Raw genomic sequence first — 15,000 nt, forward strand, 5'->3', positions numbered from 1 at the left:
ACTGCATTACGATGACACCCATTTGCTTTTGATCTCATTGTCTGCCAACGTACGGAAAAAGCGGGGGGGCATTAAGGGGGGAGAGAGAGAGACATGGAGATTTTCTCAGCCTCTCATTCTTTTTTTTTTTTTTTTTTTAATTGAACATAAATAGTACACGCAAATGTACAAATAAACATGGCAAGGTAGAACTGAATGTCAATGAAACAACCAGGCATGAAGAAGAAAAGGACATAAGGACATTCGTTCTGTATGTAATCAGAAGTTAATAGTGTTAACGGTTTGTGAGAAATTTACATTGCTAGACAAAAAAAGAAATTAAAAGGAAATAATTAAATAAATAGATAGACCAATGAAATTAAAACCGAAAAAAAAAAATGCAAGGGGAATACGACATGTAATTAAGTTGGCGATTCACAAGGAATCTCAGACATCAAACTGTATATTTTTTGTTGTTTATATATAAACATATATAAACAAACATATATTGTTTGTTGTTTATTTTTGGGATATATTGAGGAATATTTAATGGAAAGGAGTCACAATCGCTTTTTGACAATGTCGAAGTGTATAGGTGGCTATAGAATTTAAAGTTTTCATTGGAAATGATAGCCTCATCTGTAATTTCCTTGTTGTTAAGACGGGCTTCCGCTTTGCTCCGCTCCTCCTCTCCTCCGCTCTTCCGCTCCGGGCCCTGGAACTCCCGATCCGCGGGACTTCGGTGAATTCCGGGCCAGTTTTTTTGCTCTTCTGCTCTCCTCCCCTCCTCCGCTTCTTCGCTCCCCCGCTTTGGACCCTGGAACTCTTGAACAGGGCCGGGCTTCTGCCCTCCGCCTCTCCTCTGCTCATCCGCTCCAGGCCCTGGCACTCCCTGTGATCCAGTCATTCGCATGTGCGTGCCCGGAGGTCCGGGAGCTCCACTCAAACGTCCGGGGGGGGTAAGGGTAAGGGGTCCTGTCCCTCTCCCCCCCTCCTCGCCGCCTCTGAGAAGAGAAACATCTCCTCCACTCCTCCGCTCCTCCGCTGCGGAACCAGGTATTACCGATCCGCCGGACTCAGGCGAATTGCAGAAAGGGGTTTTGCCGTCCTCCGCTCCTCCGCTCCTCCGTTTCGGGCCCTGGAACTCCCGAACCGCTGGACACAAGCGAATCACGGTCCGGGCTTCTGCTCTCCTCCGCTCCTCACCTCATCCGCTCCAGGCCCTGGTACTCCGTGTCCGCGGGAACCCCCCCCAACCCACAAAAACAAACTCTCACACACACACAAACACACGCACACACACACACACACACACACACACAAACACACAAACACACACAGACACACCTGAACTCATCATAGCTGTGCTAATAGCATTGGCCGAAACGTTTCCACAACCAAACCAACATTAGCTCATCCACTCATTCACATATGTGTGTGCCCAGAGGTCCGGGAGCTCCAGTCATAAGTCCGGGTGATCTATGTCCGGAGAAGGCTCACATTAGCCGCTCTAAGGGGTCCTGCTGCCCCCCAGCTTCCCGGCCTTTGAGAAGAGACACATAACTCCGCTCTTCCGCTTCTCCGCTATGGGCCCTGGTACTCCCGATCCTCCGAACTCAGGTGAATTGCGTGACGTGCTTCTGCTCTACTATAAGCCCCTACACACTTCGAACACGGCTGTTATCACCCTGTTACTGCATTTCAATGACACCCATTTGCTTTCGATCTCAGTGTCTGCCACCGTACGGAAAAAGCGGGGGGGTGGGGGGTGGGGGGGCATAAGCGCATTCGTGCTGTAAGTAATCAGAAGTTAATAGTGTTAACGGTTTGCGAGAAATTTTTAATGCTAGACAAAAAAAGAAAATTAAAAGGATATAATTAAATAAATACATAGAAAAATAAAATTAAAAACGAAAAAAAAAAAATTGTGAGGGGAATATAACATGTAATTAAGTTGGCGGTTCACAGGGAATCTCAGACATCAAACTGTTTTTAATTGAACATAAATAGTACACCCAAATATACAAATGTACAAATAAACATAGCAAGGTAGAACTGAATGTCAATGAAACAACCAGGCATGAGGAAGCAACGGACATGAGGACATTTGTTCTGTATGTAATGAGAAGTTAATAGTGTTACAGGTTTGTGAGAAATTTACAGTGCTAGACAAAAAACGAAATTAAAAGGAAATAATTAGATAAATAGATAGACAAATGAAATTAAAACCAAAAAAAAAAAATGCAAGGGGAATACGACATGTAATTAAGTTGGCGATTCACAAGGAATCTCAGACATCAAACTGTATATTTTTTGTTGTTTATATATAAACATATATAAACAAACATATATTGTTTGTTGTTTATTTTTGGGATATATTGAGGAATATTTAATGGAAAGGAGTCACAATCGCTTTTTGACAATGTCGAAGTGTATACGTGGCTATAGAATTTAAAGTTTTCATTAGAAATTATAGCCTCATCTGTAATTTCCTTGTTGTTAAGACGGGCTTAGCTTTGCTCCGCTCCTCCTCTCCTCCGCTCCTCCGCTCTTCCACTCCGGGCCCTGGAACTCCCGATCCGCGGGACTTCGGTGAATTCCGGGCCAGTTTTTTGCTCTTCTGCTCTCCTCCCCTCCTCCGCTTCTTCGCTCCCCCGCTTTGGACCCTGGAACTCTTGAACAGGGCCGGGCTTCTGCCCTCCGCCTCTCCTCTGCTCATCCGCTCCAGGCCCTGGCACTCCCTGTGATCCAGTCATTCGCATGTGCGTGCCCGGAGGTCCGGGAGCTCCACTCAAACGTCCGGGGGGGATAAGGGTAAGGGGTCCTGCCCCCCCCCCCTCGCCGCCTCTGAGAAGAGAAACATCTCCTCCACTCCTCCGCTCATCCGCTGCGGAACCAGGTACTACCGATCCGCCGGACTCAGGCGAATTGCAGAAAGGGGTTTTGCTGTCCTCCGCTCCTCCGCTCCTCCGCTCCTCCGCTCCTCCGCTCCTCCGTTTCGGGCCCTGGAACTCCCGAACCGCTGGACACAAGCGAATCACGGTCCGGGCTTCTGCTCTCCTCCGCTCCTCACCTCATCCGCTCCAGGCCCTGGTACTCCGTGTCCGCGGGAACCCCCCCCAACCCACAAAAACAAACTCTCACACACACACAAACACACGCACACACACACACACACACACACACACACACACAAACACACAAACACACACAGACACACCTGAACTCATCATCGCTGTGCTGATAGCATTGGCCGAAACGTATCCACAACCAAACCAACATTAGCTCATCCAGTCATTCACATATGTGTGTGCCCAGAGGTCCGGGAGCTCCAGTCATAACTCCGGGTGATCTCTGTCCGGAGTAGGCTCACCTTAGCCGGTCTAAGGGGTCCTGCTGCCCCCCAGCTTCCCCGCCTTTGAGAAGAGACACATAACTCCGCTCTTCCGCTTCTCCGCTATGGGCCCTGGTACTCCCGATCCTCCGAACTCAGGTGAATTGCGTGACGTGCTTCTGCTCTCCTATAAGCCCCTACACACTTCGAACACGGCTGTTATCACCCTGTTACTGCATTTCAATGACACCCATTTGCTTTCGATCTCAGTGTCTGCCTCCGTACGGAAAAAGCGGGATGGGTGGGGGGGCATAAGCGCAATCGTGCTGTAAGTAATCAGAAGTTAATAGTGTTAACGGTTTGCGAGAAATTTTTAATGCTAGACAAAAAAAGAAAATTAGAAGGATATAATTAAATAAATAGATAGAAAAATAAAATTAAAAACGAAAAAAAAAATTGTGAGGGGAATATAACATGTAATTAAGTTGGCGGTTCACAAGGAATCTCAGACATCAAACTGTTTTTAATTGAACATAAATAGTACACCCAAATATACAAATGTACAAATAAACATAGCAAGGTAGAACTGAATGTCAATGAAACAACCAGGGATGAGGAAGCAACGGACATCAGGACATTTGTTCTGTATGTAATGAGAAGTTAATAGTGTTACAGGTTTGTGAGAAATTTACAGTGCGAGACAAAAAAAGAAATTAAAAGGAAGTAATTAAATCAATAGATAGACAAATAAGAAATTAAAACGAAAAAAAAAAAAAAAAATTGCAAGGGGAATGTAACATGTAATCAAGTTGTTTTTTTTGTTTTTTTTTTTTTTTTTACCAAAAAAAAAAGGAACCTCGGACATGGGTAACTATATTTTTTTGTTTTCGGATTTTTCCATAAGTTTTAAGGATTTTTTTTTTTTTTTTTATATTTCAAAATCGTTTATGAAGACATTAAAATTTGGGGAGCATTTTTGCATTCTGTTCTTGTGAATGAAGAACTTGGCCAGGCCTAAAAGAACATTGACACAGAGTTCATCTGTTATGTTGCTTATAAGTAAACAGAATGTTATATCATCTTTTGAGAAGGAAACTGGTGACGATGGAATGAGAAGGAGAAAAAATATATGGTCAGTGGTTTCAATGTTGTCTTCACAAAATGTACAAATATTATCTTCAAAATTAAAGCGTACCCTCGATAATTCCTTAGATGGGTAGATGTCAGTCATAATTTTGAAGTGGGTCTCTTTTGCCTTGGGGGTATGGGTAGAGTCAGATACATAGTTCGCAGCGTGGCAATCGATTCCTCATCAAATTTATTTAAAATATCCTTTTTTTTTTTTTTGACGTCCAGGGAATAAGTTTCCTGTGAAACATTTCCTAATAAAGGAGTTGCTGCGCTTTCTGTCCACAATTGAGATTCCCTGGAGTGATAGTCGGGGTAACTGTGGTTGTACGGTTCGGTGCGTCATTATATTTTTGGTCAGGAATACAAATTGTCGAGGCAGTGCGTTTCGTAACTTTAGCAACTCTAATATGGGAGGCTTGAATCTGTGTGTAGTACAGAACTGCTCATTGTCCAGAGGACTGCCAGTGTCATCCATCAAGTCAATTATTGACCATATACCTTTCTCAAAGCATTCCTTGTAAAACAGAGGTTTGTTGCCATGCAGTACATATCGATTGTTCCAAACTATTATACTGTGTGGTGAGAAATTGTGTACGTATATCATTTTCCAGTATAATAATATTTGTTTATGGAACTCTGAACATTTGACAGGAATCTTGTTGATATCCAAGTCAGAGATAAGCAGAAGACTCAGGCCGCCGACTTTGTTGAATAAGTAGTTTGGAGTACAATACCAGAAAGAACGATGAGGTTTGATCCAGGATTTCAACCAGTTCACCTTCAATGTCCCATTCAAGCAGTCCAACTCTATCACTTTCAGCCCTCCTTCACTTGTTTCTTTCACCATATGTGATTTTTCTTAGATGGTGTGGTCTGTTCCTCCAGATAAAGTTGAAATTGATTTGGTTAACAGATTTTACGAGTTGATTTGGAGCAGCATTGGAATACGCTGGGTATATACATCTGGATAAACACATCCATTTTAGTCAAATATATCCGGCCTAATATTGATAAATCTCTCTGGAGCCATATATTAGAATTAAGCTTTACTTTGATTCAGTTTAGATTCAATGTTCCTGGATTGATTTAACGTTTGGTCCTTGGATAGGAAAATGCTCAAGTATTTTATTTCTGATTTCATAGAAACATCGCTGATTTCCTTTAGTGGCGAGTCATGCAGCGCAAGAAGTTTGCATTTCTTTAAGTTTAATGACAATCCTGAAGCCTTGGAGAATGTTTTGGTTTTTTTCAGCACTTATTGGGACTTGATGTTCATTTTTCAAAACTAAGGTTGTGTCATCTGCCAGCAGGCTAATAACAATTTCTGTCCCCAACATTACTTCTGTCCCACACGTATACACACACACACACACACACACACACACACACACACACCTTAATTCCACTCTTTTATATACGCATGTCTGGAGTTCCGGGAGCTCGTTCTCAACGTTCTGGGGATAATCATAGCTGTGCTGATAGCATTGGCCGAAACGTATCCACAACCAAACCAACATTAGCTCATCCACTCATTCACATATGTGTGTGCCCAGAGGTCCGGGAGCTCCAGTCATAAGTCCGGGTGATCTATGTCCGGAGAAGACTCACATTAGCCGGTCTAAGGGGTCCTGCTGCCCCCCAGTTTCCCCGCCTTTGAGAAGAGACACATAACTCCGCTCTTCCGCTTCTCCGCTATGGGCCCTGGTACTCCCGATCCTCCGAACTCAGGTGAATTGCGTGACGTGCTTCTGCTCTCCTATAAGCCCCTACACACTTCGAACACGGCTGTTATCACCCTGTTACTGCATTTCAATGACACCCATTTGCTTTCGATCTCAGTGTCTGCCTCCGTACGGAAAAAGCGGGATGGGTGGGGGGGCATAAGCGCATTCGTGGTGTAAGTAATCAGAAGTTAATAGTGTTAACGGTTTGCGAGAAATTTTTAATGCTAGACAAAAAAAGAAAATTAGAAGGATATAATTAAATAAATAGATAGAAAAATAAAATTAAAAACGAAAAAAAAAAATTGTGAGGGGAATATAACATGTAATTAAGTTGGCGGTTCACAAGGAATCTCAGACATCAAACTGTTTTTAATTGAACATAAATAGTACACCCAAATATACAAATGTACAAATAAACATAGCAAGGTAGAACTGAATGTCAATGAAACAACCAGGGATGAGGAAGCAACGGACATCAGGACATTTGTTCTGTATGTAATGAGAAGTTAATAGTGTTACAGGTTTGTGAGAAATTTACAGTGCGAGACAAAAAAAGAAATTAAAAGGAAGTAATTAAATCAATAGATAGACAAATAAGAAATTAAAACGAAAAAAAAAAAAAAAAATTGCAAGGGGAATGTAACATGTAATCAAGTTGTTTTTTTTGTTTTGTTTTTTTTTTTTACCAAAAAAAAAAGGAACCTCGGACATGGGTAACTATATTTTTTTGTTTTCGGATTTTTCCATAAGTTTTAAGGATTTTTTTTTTTTTTTTTTATATTTAAAAATCGTTTATGAAGACATTAAAATTTGGGGAGCATTTTTGCATTCTGTTCTTGTGAATGAAGAACTTGGCCAGGCCTAAAAGAACATTGACACAGAGTTCATCTGTTATGTTGCTTATAAGTAAACAGAATGTTATATCATCTTTTGAGAAGGAAACTGGTGACGATGGAATGAGAAGGAGAAAAAATATATGGTCAGTGGTTTCAATGTTGTCTTCACAAAATGTACAAATATTATCTTCAAAATTAAAGCGTACCCTCGATAATTCCTTAGATGGGTAGATGTCAGTCATAATTTTGAAGTGGGTCTCTTTTGCCTTGGGGGTATGGGTAGAGTCAGATACATAGTTCGCAGCGTGGCAATCGATTCCTCATCAAATTTATTTAAAATATCCTTTTTTTTTTTTTTGACGTCCAGGGAATAAGTTTCCTGTGAAACATTTCCTAATAAAGGAGTTGCCGCGCTTTCTGTCCACAATTGAGATTCCCTGGAGTGATAGTCGGGGTAACTGTGGTTGTACGGTTCGGTGCGTCATTATATTTTTGGTCAGGAATACAAATTGTCGAGGCAGTGCGTTTCGTAACTTTAGCAACTCTAATATGGGAGGCTTGAATCTGTGTGTAGTACAGAACTGCTCATTGTCCAGAGGACTGCCAGTGTCATCCATCAAGTCAATTATCGACCATATACCTTTCTCAAAGCATTCCTTGTAAAACAGAGGTTTGTTGCCATGCAGTACATATCGATTGTTCCAAACTATTATACTGTGTGGTGAGAAATTGTGTACGTATATCATTTTCCAGTATAATAATATTTGTTTATGGAACTCTGAACATTTGACAGGAATCTTGTTGATATCCAAGTCAGAGATAAGCAGAAGACTCAGGCCGCCGACTTTGTTGAATAAGTAGTTTGGAGTACAATACCAGAAAGAACGATGAGGTTTGATCCAGGATTTCAACCAGTTCACCTTCAATGTCCCATTCAAGCAGTCCGACTCTATCACTTTCAGCCCTCCTTCACTTGTTTCTTTCACCATATGTGATTTTTCTTAGATGGTGTGGTCTGTTCCTCCAGATAAAGTTGAAATTGATTTGGTTAACAGATTTTACGAGTTGATTTGGAGCAGCATTGGAATACGCTGGGTATATACATCTGGATAAACACATCCATTTTAGTCAAATATATCCGGCCTAATATTGATAAATCTCTCTGGAGCCATATATTAGAATTAAGCTTTACTTTGATTCAGTTTAGATTCAATGTTCCTGGATTGATTTAACGTTTGGTCCTTGGATAGGAAAATGCTCAAGTATTTTATTTCTGATTTCATAGAAACATCGCTGATTTCCTTTAGTGGCGAGTCATGCAGCGCAAGAAGTTTGCATTTCTTTAAGTTTAATGACAATCCTGAAGCCTTGGAGAATGTTTTGGTTTTTTTCAGCACTTATTGGGACTTGATGTTCATTTTTCAAAACTAAGGTTGTGTCATCTGCCAGCAGGCTAATAACAATTTCTGTCCCCAACATTACTTCTGTCCCACACGTATACACACACACACACACACACACACACACACACACACACCTTAATTCCACTCTTTTATATACGCATGTCTGGAGTTCCGGGAGCTCGTTCTCAACGTTCTGGGGATAATCATAGCTGTGCTGATAGCATTGGCCGAAACGTATCCACAACCAAACCAACATTAGCTCATCCACTCATTCATATATGTGTGTGCCCAGAGGTCCGGGAGCTCCAGTCATAACTCCGGGTGATATCTGTCCGGAGTAGGCTCACATTAGCCGGTCTAAGGGGTCCTGCTGCCCCCCAGCTTCCCCGCCTTTGAGAAGAGACACATAACTCCGCTCTTCCGCTTCTCCGCTATGGGCCCTGGTACTCCCGATCCTCCGAACTCAGGTGAATTGCGTGACGTGCTTCTGCTCTACTATAAGCCCCTACACACTTCGAACACGGCTGTTATCACCCTGTTACTGCATTTCAATGACACCCATTTGCTTTCGATCTCAGTGTCTGCCTCCGTACGGAAAAAGCGGGATGGGTGGGGGGGCATAAGCGCATTCGTGCTGTAAGTAATCAGAAGTTAATAGTGTTAACGGTTTGCGAGAAATTTTTAATGCTAGACAAAAAAAGAAAATTAAAAGGATATAATTAAATAAATAGATAGAAAAATAAAATTAAAAACGAAAAAAAAAAATTGTGAGGGGAATATAACATGTAATTAAGTTGGCGGTTCACAAGGAATCTCAGACATCAAACTGTTTTTAATTGAACATAAATAGTACACCCAAATATACAAATGTACAAATAAACATAGCAAGGTAGAACTGAATGTCAATGAAACAACCAGGGATGAGGAAGCAACGGACATCAGGACATTTGTTCTGTATGTAATGAGAAGTTAATAGTGTTACAGGTTTGTGAGAAATTTACAGTGCGAGACAAAAAAAGAAATTAAAAGGAAGTAATTAAATCAATAGATAGACAAATAAGAAATTAAAACGAAAAAAAAAAAAAAAAATTGCAAGGGGAATGTAACATGTAATCAAGTTGTTTTTTTTTTTTTGTTTTTTTTTTTACCAAAAAAAAAAGGAACCTCGGACATGGGTAACTATATTTTTTTGTTTTCGGATTTTTCCATAAGTTTTAAGGATTTTTTTTTTTTTTTTTATATTTCAAAATCGTTTATGAAGACATTAAAATTTGGGGAGCATTTTTGCATTCTGTTCTTGTGAATGAAGAACTTGGCCAGGCCTAAAAGAACATTGACACAGAGTTCATCTGTTATGTTGCTTATAAGTAAACAGAATGTTATATCATCTTTTGAGAAGGAAACTGGTGACGATGGAATGAGAAGGAGAAAAAATATATGGTCAGTGGTTTCAATGTTGTCTTCACAAAATGTACAAATATTATCTTCAAAATTAAAGCGTACCCTCGATAATTCCTTAGATGGGTAGATGTCAGTCATAATTTTGAAGTGGGTCTCTTTTGCCTTGGGGGTATGGGTAGAGTCAGATACATAGTTCGCAGCGTGGCAATCGATTCCTCATCAAATTTATTTAAAATATCCTTTTTTTTTTTTTTTGACGTCCAGGGAATAAGTTTCCTGTGAAACATTTCCTAATAAAGGAGTTGCCGCGCTTTCTGTCCACAATTGAGATTCCCTGGAGTGATAGTCGGGGTAACTGTGGTTGTACGGTTCGGTGCGTCATTATATTTTTGGTCAGGAATACAAATTGTCGAGGCAGTGCGTTTCGTAACTTTAGCAACTCTAATATGGGAGGCTTGAATCTGTGTGTAGTACAGAACTGCTCATTGTCCAGAGGACTGCCAGTGTCATCCATCAAGTCAATTATTGACCATTTACCTTTCTCAAAGCATTCCTTGTAAAACAGAGGTTTGTTGCCATGCAGTACATATCGATTGTTCCAAACTATTATACTGTGTGGTGAGAAATTGTGTACGTATATCATTTTCCAGTATAATAATATTTGTTTATGGAACTCTGAACATTTGACAGGAATCTTGTTGATATCCAAGTCAGAGATAAGCAGAAGACTCAGGCCGCCGACTTTGTTGAATAAGTAGTTTGGAGTACAATACCAGAAAGAACGATGAGGTTTGATCCAGGATTTCAACCAGTTCACCTTCAATGTCCCATTCAAGCAGTCCGACTCTATCACTTTCAGCCCTCCTTCACTTGTTTCTTTCACCATATGTGATTTTTCTTAGATGGTGTGGTCTGTTCCTCCAGATAAAGTTGAAATTGATTTGGTTAACAGATTTTACGAGTTGATTTGGAGCAGCATTGGAATACGCTGGGTATATACATCTGGATAAACACATCCATTTTAGTCAAATATATCCGGCCTAATATTGATAAATCTCTCTGGAGCCATATATTAGAATTAAGCTTTACTTTGATTCAGTTTAGATTCAATGTTCCTGGATTGATTTAACGTTTGGTCCTTGGATAGGAAAATGCTCAAGTATTTTATTTCTGATTTCATAGAAACATCGCTGATTTCCTTTAGTGGCGAGTCATGCAGCGCAAGAAGTTTGCATTTCTTTAAGTTTAATGACAATCCTGAAGCCTTGGAGAATGTTTTGGTTTTTTTCAGCACTTATTGGGACTTGATGTTCATTTTTCAAAACTAAGGTTGTGTCATCCGCCAGCAGGCTAATAACAATTTCTGTCCCCAACATTACTTCTGTCCCACACGTATACACACACACACACACACACACAAACACACACACACACACACACACACACCTTAATTCCACTCTTTTATATACGCATGTCTGGAGTTCCGGGAGCTCGTTCTCAACGTTCTGGGGATAATCATAGCTGTGCTGATAGCATTGGCCGAAACGTATCCACAACCAAACCAACATTAGCTCATCCACTCATTCACATATGTGTGTGCCCAGAGGTCCGGGAGCTCCAGTCATAAGTCCGGGTGATCTATGTCCGGAGAAGGCTCACATTAGCCGGTCTAAGGGGTCCTGCTACCCCCCAGCTTCCCCGCCTTTGAGAAGAGACACATAACTCCGCTCTTCCGCTTCTCCGCTATGGGCCCTGGTACTCCCGATCCTCCGAACTCAGGTGAATTGCGTGACGTGCTTCTGCTCTCCTATAAGCCCCTACACACTTCGAACACGGCTGTTATCACCCTGTTACTGCATTTCAATGACACCCATTTGCTTTCGATCTCAGTGTCTGCCACCGTACGGAAAAAGCGGGGGGTGGGGGGGCATAAGCGCATTCGTGCTGTAAGTAATCAGAAGTTAATAGTGTTAACGGTTTGCGAGAAATTTTTAATGCTAGACAAAAAAAGAAAATTAAAAGGATATAATTAAATAAATAGATAGAAAAATAAAATTAAAAACGAAAAAAAAAAATTGTGAGGGGAATATAACATGTAATTAAGTTGGCGGTTCACAAGGAATCTCAGACATCAAACTGTTTTTAATTGAACATAAATAGTACACCCAAATATACAAATGTACAAATAAACATAGCAAGGTAGAACTGAATGTCAATGAAACAACCAGGGATGAGGAAGCAACGGACATCAGGACATTTGTTCTGTATGTAATGAGAAGTTAATAGTGTTACAGGTTTGTGAGAAATTTACAGTGCGAGACAAAAAAAGAAATTAAAAGGAAGTAATTAAATCAATAGATAGACAAATAAGAAATTAAAACGAAAAAAAAAAAAAAAAATTGCAAGGGGAATGTAACATGTAATCAAGTTGGTTTTTTTTTTTTGTTTTTTTTTTTTTACCAAAAAAAAAAGGAACCTCGGACATGGGTAACTATATTTTTTAGTTTTTGGATTTTTCCATAAGTTTTAAGGATTTTTTTTTTTTTTTTTTTATATTTCAAAATCGTTTATGAAGACATTAAAATTTGGGGAGCATTTTTGCATTCTGTTCTTGTGAATGAAGAACTTGGCCAGGCCTAAAAGAACATTGACACAGAGTTCATCTGTTATGTTGCTTATAAGTAAACAGAATGTTATATCATCTTTTGAGAAGGAAACTGGTGACGATGGAATGAGAAGGAGAAAAAATATATGGTCAGTGGTTTCAATGTTGTCTTCACAAAATGTACAAATATTATCTTCAAAATTAAAGCGTACCCTCGATAATTCCTTAGATGGGTAGATGTCAGTCATAATTTTGAAGTGGGTCTCTTTTGCCTTGGGGGTATGGGTAGAGTCAGATACATGGTTCGCAGCGTGGCAATCGATTCCTCATCAAATTTATTTAAAATATCCTTTTTTTTTTTTTTGACGTCCAGGGAATAAGTTTCCTGTGAAACATTTCCTAATAAAGGAGTTGCCGCGCTTTCTGTCCACAATTGAGATTCCCTGGAGTGATAGTCGGGGTAACTGTGGTTGTACGGTTCGGTGCGTCATTATATTTTTGGTCAGGAATACAAATTGTCGAGGCAGTGCGTTTCGTAACTTTAGCAACTCTAATATGGGAGGCTTGAATCTGTGTGTAGTACAGAACTGCTCATTGTCCAGAGGACTGCCAGTGTCATCCATCAAGTCAATTATCGACCATATACCTTTCTCAAAGCATTCCTTGTAAAACAGAGGTTTGTTGCCATGCAGTACATATCGATTGTTCCAAACTATTATACTGTGTGGTGAGAAATTGTGTACGTATATCATTTTCCAGTATAATAATATTTGTTTATGGAACTCTGAACATTTGACAGGAATCTTGTTGATATCCAAGTCAGAGATAAGCAGAAGACTCAGGCCGCCGACTTTGTTGAATAAGTAGTTTGGAGTACAATACCAGAAAGAACGATGAGGTTTGATCCAGGATTTCAACCAGTTCACCTTCAATGTCCCATTCAAGCAGTCCGACTCTATCACTTTCAGCCCTCCTTCACTTGTTTCTTTCACCATATGTGATTTTTCTTAGATGGTGTGGTCTGTTCCTCCAGATAAAGTTGAAATTGATTTGGTTAACAGATTTTACGAGTTGATTTGGAGCAGCATTGGAATACGCTGGGTATATACATCTGGATAAACACATCCATTTTAGTCAAATATATCCGGCCTAATATTGATAAATCTCTCTGGAGCCATATATTAGAATTAAGCTTTACTTTGATTCAGTTTAGATTCAATGTTCCTGGATTGATTTAACGTTTGGTCCTTGGATAGGAAAATGCTCAAGTATTTTATTTCTGATTTCATGGAAACATCGCTGATTTCCTTTAGTGGCGAGTCATGCAGCGCAAGAAGTTTGCATTTCTTTAAGTTTAATGACAATCCTGAAGCCTTGGAGAATGTTTTGGTTGTTTTCGGCACTTATTGGGACTTGATGTTCATTTTTCAAAACTAAGGTTGTGTCATCTGCCAGCAGGCTAATAACAATTTCAGTCCCCAGCACGTCTAACTTTTGGATATCGTTGCTCTTTTCAACATAAACGGCTAGCATTTCGGTAGCAATTATAAATAAATAGGGTGAGATGGGGCAACCTTGGGGGATTCCCACATCAACATGGAAGCTCGGAGTGGTGCCGCTTGGCAGGGTGACACAGCTATGAATATTCTCATAGAGCCCACGGATCACATTCCTGAATATTTAACCAAATCCAAAATGTTCGAGCGTTGCTATGATAAATGGATGTTCGACCGAGTCAAAGGCTTTAGAAAAGTCCAAGAAGGATATGCGGCCATTATCTTCAATGCGATACGCCTCTAAACCCATCGCTCGCCCCGACTCGGGGAATCCTAGAGCCTACTTGCACCCCCGCCCTAACTTAACTCCCTCACTCGTGGAGCTCCCTGAGCTCCACACATCCCGGAGCATCACGCCGACTCATTCACATTTGAATGATTGTCTTTATTTTATGTCCGCTAGATAGAGGCATCCGCACATGCGCATCAGTGGAGCTTCAGGCCGGCTGAGGCATGGACTGAAAATCATAAAGACATGTGTGATGAGCTAAAAGGAAGATAAGCATATTTTTATAATAAATGTAAGAAAGAGAGGGTAATGCAGCCTCAGGGCGGCACTGGCCCGTGTCTCTCCAAGCCTGCCTTTGGGGGGGGGGGGGCACGGAGCAGTGTCTCCCTGTGCCGGTCCCAAGCCCGGATAAATGCAGAGGGTTGCGTCAGGAGGGGCATCCGGCGTAAAACGTTTGCCAAAACCAAACATGCGAGTCAACCATAACTATACCATACCGGATGGGTCGCGGACCGGGTTAACAACGACCGCCATTGGTACTGATGACCTACAGGGTACTAATGGAAATCGGGCTACTGTGGGTCGAAGAACAAGAAGAAGAAGAAGAGGAGGAGTGCGTGTTCGGAAGCAGAGAGAGAGGAGGAAAGGAAAGAGCCTGGGACTGAGAGTAGGGACTTTGAATATTGGGACTATGACAGGAAAAGGTAGAGAGTTGATGGACACGATGCAGAGAAGGAAGCTGGATATACTGTGTGTCCAGGAGACCAGGTGGAAGGGTAGTAAGGCTAGAAGCTTAGGAGCA

The sequence above is a fragment of the Fistularia commersonii genome, unplaced genomic scaffold (genome assembly GCF_037954325.1).
Source record: "Fistularia commersonii isolate RoL2024-O1a breed Wild unplaced genomic scaffold, RoL_Fcom_v1.0 HiC_scaffold_58, whole genome shotgun sequence".
Taxonomy (NCBI): Eukaryota; Metazoa; Chordata; class Actinopteri; order Syngnathiformes; family Fistulariidae; genus Fistularia; species Fistularia commersonii.